A 7,158-nucleotide genomic window follows, 5' to 3' on the forward strand; every position below is an offset into this window, starting at 1 on the left:
CTTCCAATTTCTTGGTTCTTTTTCAAAATAGATCTAATTTTAGTATTGTGTTAACACTTAGGGTCTCATATTCTGGCCATTTTCCCCCATCCTCCAGTGAATATTGCAACCAGCTGTGTTGCATAATAAGATCATTATCCTCTGGGGTCAATGGGGAATATCCAAAGGCCTTCCAAATCTGCAGGATGCAGCGCAATGAGCTTTCCTCTGGGCTGGAACTTGGTCCCCTCATTTTCTAGCATCTTTTCTGATGGTCCGTTTCCAACCTCCCAGAAGAAACTTCTAGGTTAGTGGTAATACAGATGCCACAAGGTTGTGCCCAGAGGAAGTTTAGTACCTTAATCACCCAAAACTAGGCTCAGGCAAAGTTTCCTCAGGCTGTTTTGCTCAGGCTAAACTAAATCCTTAAAGGGAAAATCAAACTGGTGGATCCTGGGTTTCACCCAGGGAGCACTGATGGGGAGGGTCTGTGTTACCGAAACAAGGGGGTTTGCCTCTGGGTGAGTTAAATAAGAATTGATGTGGGGTCGGTGAGCTGAGGAGTTGAATGAAAGATTTCTTGGACTCTCAAGGTCTTCCGGTAGTGATCTTTTATTTAGAGAATAGTGTGGAGTAGCATGGGGACAGGACCCATGGGCAGTCAGAACTGCTGCTATGGGGACAGGACCCATGGGCAGTCAGTGCTGCTGCTGCAAACATGGGTTGAGAGTAGGACTAAATTTAAAGCATAGGTGTGTGAGTTATCTCTTTACAATACAAAGGAAAGAATATGTAAAAAGTTGTTAAGATGGTATCAGTGCAGGTGGGGTCTGGTTATTGGGTGGTCCTATAACTTTAGATAAGAGTCAGACTGGATTAAGTCAGAATGTCCTATGCTTCCCAGAGGATGTTGGTGGTGGCAGGAGTCAGCTATGTGAGGTTACCAGACAAGCACAATAAACAAGATTTAAGTCCTTGCCATCGCCATTAAGAGTTTCTAGAGATAAGGTCATTCCCCACTTCCTCCTGGTGCAGAGAGGGAGACACACCCATAGATGGAGTCTTCCTTCATAAAAGCAAATGTCTCTCATCAAGGGGTAAGCAAATTCCACTCCCCAGAGTCCAGGGCTCCAGAAATCTTTTGGTTACTCCCTTTTCTGAGATCTCCTTCAGTTCACACTTTCCTTCAGAAAGGTTTCCCTGTTGGGCATTCAACACCAAGAACATGGCTCCACTAGGGAGCAAAGATTCAGCCTGCTCTCCTCCTTCCTGCCAAGGTCACCGGGTCCTACTGGAGCCAACCGGGGGGTTCTCCCTTCAGCCACATCACGTCTCATCTGTGGTCAAGAGAAACTGCCACGGCTCGGTCTTCTTTGATCCCTTCCCTCCCTGGGGATGGTTTGGACAATCCTGCCACCAATGCCCTTCTTGTTGGTGGTCCGCACACCGATTAGCCCCCGACGTTGTTGGTGGCCTCCTGGCCCCCCGGTGGGGGCTAGGGTTACTCACCCATGGCATATGCCACCTCTCCCTCAGGTTACCTTGAGGAGACTGGTGGGCCACAGCGAACAGGGCGGCCTGCCTTTTCATCTTCTTGTCTTCCTTTGCATACTCAGCTTCAAGCTGGTTATGGAGCACCCTCCATTCAGCCTCTCGTAGGTGTGCAGGACTGCTAGCAGGAGAGAGAGCCAACTTTTGGAGTTCCCCACGGGTGTCTGGAGCACTTCTGAGATCTGAAATACGGATTCAGGATCACTGTACTGCCCCGGGCCGCCAGGTCCCAATTCGTGTATCGCCTGAGGCAGTCCTGCAGCCTCTGGAACAAAGTGTGTGTATGTGTGTGTGGGGGACTTTCCTCAGGGCCCTATTGGACCTCTCTTAATTTAGGCCATTTAATGGGTGGCTGGCTTACTCTTTTCATGGCTTTCAAAAGCAGACCCTGAAAATATCCCCCGTTTCCTCGATCCTCAGGATCATTGGGATTCCACCCTGGCTCAGTCTCTGGCACAGCCTGTCCACCAGGCCTGCGGATGTCTGATCCTGGGTCATCTTCCTTACCCGCTTGTTCTCTGGCCTCGAACGGAACGGATGACATTTCCTCAGGCCTGAGGAGTGTAGTCAACAGGCTTGGAATATCTGCCCAGGTTGGATCACAAGTGCAGAAGATTCCCTTCGTCGGGCTTATGAACTCCTCTGGGTCAGCGCTCAGTCCTTTCGTGTGTGCCTTCCAATCGCACAGGTCAGAGGTGGAAAAGGGGACGTGCACATCAATAAGCGTCCCCTCACCTTCAGGCACCTGTCTCAGGGGCTGTATCCCAGGGGTGTCACTTGTTCCTGATCTGGCTGTACACTCTGGAAGAGGAGGGGAGAGGCTCTCTGCCTGTGGCAGCATCCAGTTCCCCATAGGGGGATGGCAGGGGGGAGAACAGCAAGGGGTTTGGCCCTGTGCCGGCCTCTGGCTCAAGCAGGGGTGAGGTAGGGGATGAGGTGGAGGTCCCCCAGGGCTCACCAAATGGTCTAACCGTTGGGCTGAATCTGGTGTATGTGGGTAAGGTCGATTTGCCTCAGTTTCACATTTTTCCAATCTTCTCGGCCTCTTCAGAATAATCAAGCTTAGATTCAACCTTTATCCCTTCTTTGAAGCATACTGCCTCGGTACAGTGAACATAAGGAATTTCTTCCTCTTTCTTAGGTCTTTTGCAACTTAGATCTCATTAGAGCATGGCATTAACCTTCAGAGTCCGTTTCTTGACATATTTACCTATATTCCAGTGAATATTGCAGCCAGGTTGTATATATAAAAAGACCATCTCCTCTCTGGCCAATGGGTGAACACTTGAACACCCTGTAGTTCTAGAGTACACAGCACAATGTGCTTTTCTCTACGATGGAGCTTTCTCCCCCTCTTATTATAGCATCTTTTCTTATGATCTCTTTCCACATTTCCCAGCGCTGCTTGTAATGGTTAGTGGAGACTCAGATGTCACAAATTTGTCTCCAGAGCACATTTGGCACCCTAATAGTCTAAAATGACACAAAGGTCAAGTCACTAATACATTAAAAGGAAAAGAAAACGGTTGGATGCTGGCTTTCACCCAGAAACGTGTGATAAGGGAGGGCAAGGAACAGAAAAAGGAGACCTAGGATTCCAGAAAAGCCAGACTGTGAAAAACAATATGGATGTCTAGCGTCCTTGACAAAAACAAACCAATGACCAAAAGGGACAGACTCAGGAACTCAAGAGGGGACTAGACCCCATCTCAGAGGACCTCTCCTCAGGTCACAGGCCCAACACAAAGACAGACTCAGCGACTTCAGGGACAGTTTAACTCCATCAAAGAGGAGCCCTTCTCCCATCACAGACCCAATTCAAAGACAGAATCAGTGTCTGCAGGGGGAGCTCAAGTCCCCACCTCTTGACTCAAGAGGAGATTATTTCTGCAAGGGACTCAAACCCCTGAGCAGTCAACAGGGATTGCTGCCATTCACCAGAATATCCGGGCCATGCCGTCAAGACAAGATTCAATCTCTAAAGGGGACTCGAACCCTTGACTAGTCAACAGGGATTACTCCCATTTTGCCAGAGTCAAGCATCAGCCCTTCCGGAGTGGACACGTCCTGTGGTCCATCCGACGAGAGGGTACTCTCACTCCCCTAAGCCTGTCAACCGCCAAATGGGGACTCAAACCCCAAGTCCAGGCCCCAACAGGCATGCTGTTGTGAGACAGCTTAAAGAAAGACCTCTTATAGCCATGCAGTGGGTTTGGCGCCCCCTCCTCCATTGAGAGAGCCACCAAGCAAAGTGCTCAGTGAGGCTGTTGGGTCTCCTGAGGGTGGAGGGACATGAAAGTTGTGGCACAGGCACCATGAAGGGGCCAGTGCCCCATTGGGAGCTCACTTGTCACCGAAACTGAAGTGGGTTCCCTCCTGGTGAGTTAAGTCAGACTCTACACCAGAAGTAGTTGTCTCACAAACTAAAGTGTATTTGCGGTAAATAGGAGACCATGAGGAATCATTTCCATAGTCGTGGCGTCCCCATACAAAGGGAAGCAGGGACATTTATTTGGGCTGGGGAATGAATATCGAAAAGAGAGGTGCATATCCTCTTGTACAGGCTCTGTTGGGAAATATGATTTCACACACACTGTAGCTGATGGTAATAAGGCCTAAGCTCCTCCAGGAGAGATCTTAGCACTAAAAATAATGCTAAGGTCACAGGCACAGCTTTCATGGTGAGACCTGTTCCAGTTCATGATGGTTGGTGGTGGCATCTCCTAAACATAACAAAAGGAAGAAGAACAATGTGGAAAAGTTGAAATACCCAAAATTACCTTTTAATTCCTTCCAGTAACTAACCTGTGGCAGTCATTTGCATTCATGATATGAGTGTAAGATATTTGTGTAGACTGATCAGCATTGAAATAAAAGTCACTTATGAAGACGGTGTTAAAGTACCACAAGCAGAAGATTTTCTAAACCATATAACAGCACTGCCTGAAAGTTACAGACAATCTGTTGCAGTGCTAGTGAAAGGATTTCAATGTCTCCTTGGGAGAAGTTCCTTCACAGCTACGTGTAGCTCAGTTCAACGAAAATGTGCTTTCCTAGGGGTGGGCCCAGTGGCATAGTGGTTAAGTGGGCACTTTGTGCTTTGGCAGTCTAGGATTCGCCAGTTCAGATCCCAGGTGTGGGCATGGCACTGCGTGGCAAGCCATGCTGTGGTAGGCATCCCACATATAAAGTAGAGGAAGATGGGCATGGATGATAGCTCAGGGCCAGTCATCCTCAGAGAAAAAAGAGGAGGATTGGCAGATGTTACCTCAGGGATAATCTTCCTCGGGGGGGGGGAACAATAAGCCTTCATGTATTTGCAATAAAACCCAGAAAATGTAAAACATAAATTCAAAATATCAATTGTTGTAATTATACTGAATATCAATTTTTCATTGAAATTCATAAAGCACCTATCATATACCTCATCCAATTTCTAGTTCTTGATAAAATATTATTTGGATGGAAAATATATTTTTCCATATAATCCTGTGATCTTTTTTCAAGCTAAGGTAAATATTGTAATAAATACCGACAACATTTTTTATTTTACTTTACGAATGGAATTTGCTAGTCTGTAAGCTTTTTCATAAAAAAGGGTATGTTTAGATAGTTTTTATGAACACCTTCTAAAATAATATTCAGGAAAGAGTCAATGTTCAAAAGCTATTTGTTGGCTGACTGATGGAGTGAATGATGAATAAGTGAATGAATGAATACAATATACACTCTAAAATTCTGAAAGAACATATGTGATTTTCGTTCCCAGTGCTGGATTCTACCTTTAATGAGATTTTAACTTTGATAAAGAAACAGAGACAACTTGTGTATCATTCTATAGAATATTTACTACTTTAAGGTAAGACACAAGTGTTCTTTCTTCATTTTGGTGCTCCTAATAGTTAATAAGGATGTTGCACATTCTAGGCTCTAAAATAATGAAGTAACAGACAACCTGTGGACAATACAGAGGAAATTACAAAGATTTCTCCCAACTTTGAGCTATTCATTACAATGAATTTATATCCTTGAGGTTAGCTCCAGAGTCCAAATATCCACCCGAAGTTCATGTTCCTTCCTGTGTAATTTCCTTTGTATATTGTCTGTTGTGTGACCAAAGGCAGTCTGTACCATGCTCAGTTAACAATACTTTCATTCTCACACCAGCTCTGTCAATTTCCTCATCTAGTTAGCATTTCCAGAATTTTGTAAAGCTTTTTTGAAAAAAACCATTGCTTTTACTTTCCATTGTTATTGATGCTTTATATTACAGCTTGATCTCTCATTTGAAGCTTATCATTTATTGTACGAGAGGCATTTCACATTTCCTAAGTTTTGGTTTGCTATTAATAAACTTACCTTGGTCAAGCAGATAAAATTATAAGACAGGACCATCACGTGGATCACAAAATTTCACCTTTCTAAATATTTGTAGGTAACACACCCACACACCTATATACATATGCATACACACACGTAAATATGTAGAAAATGACATTATAGAGACCATATTTCCATCACCCACTTTAAGCAATAGTTTTGCCTGATAAGATTAATAAAGTACCACATAATTACTTATAAGCTAAGTTTGCACTCATACAGTGTCCCCCATTCCCATTCCCTCTACCCTGTGTGGAGGCAACAACTATCAAGTGTTAGAATCTTTTTTCTATTTTTCCAAATCTTTTTATATTTTTATTGAGAAGAGCTCCACACTCTTAAGTTTCTAAGTATACAATACAGTAATGCTAACTATAGGCACAATGTTGTACAGATCTCTAGAACTTGCATAACTGAAACTTTCTACCTATTGCATAGCAACTCCTATTTCCCCTTCCCCCAGCCCCTGGCCACCACCATTCTACTGTCTGCTTCTACGTGTTTGACTATTTTATATGCCTCATGTAAATGGAATCACATTTCACTTAGTATAATGTCCTCGACGTTCATCCATCTTGCCTTTTGAAAAACTAAAATGAATTTATCGTTATGTTCTTGGATAAATAAATTATACTCCCTATTGCTAGTTATGTGGTTTTAAATTTATATAAGGAGGCGCCGGCCCAGTGACTGAGTGGTTGAGTTCGTGCGCTCCACTGCAGTGGCCCAGGGGTTCACCGGTTCGGGTTCTGGGTGCGGACATGGCACCTCACGTCAAGCCATGCTGAGGCGGCATCCCACATGCCACAACTAGAAGGACCCACAACTAAGAATATACAACTATGCATCAGAGGGCTTTGGGGAGAAAAAGGAAAAATAAAATCTTTAAATTTATATAATTAGATTTGTGATGTTGACATCATTTTGTGATTGGCACATACATATATATTTTGCTCAAACATAAGTTTTGGACATTTAATTATCTTGATTGCTATGGATTTGGTTCATGAATTTAAACTGGATGAGCATTATGTTTGCTTCTGAGTCTTCTTTATTAAGAACAATAATGCACTTCACATATTTTTATTCCCCAGTTTGCTCACATAAAATAATGCATCTAGGGGCCAGCCCAGTGGGGCAGCAATTAAGTTCACAAGTTCTGCTTTTGCGGCCCAGGATTCATCAGTTCGGAACCCGGGTGCAGACGTGGCACCACTTGGCAAGCCATGCTGTGGTAGTTGTCCCACA

The sequence above is a fragment of the Equus przewalskii genome, chromosome X (assembly GCF_037783145.1).
Source record: "Equus przewalskii isolate Varuska chromosome X, EquPr2, whole genome shotgun sequence".
In the NCBI taxonomy this organism is placed as follows: Eukaryota; Metazoa; Chordata; class Mammalia; order Perissodactyla; family Equidae; genus Equus; species Equus przewalskii.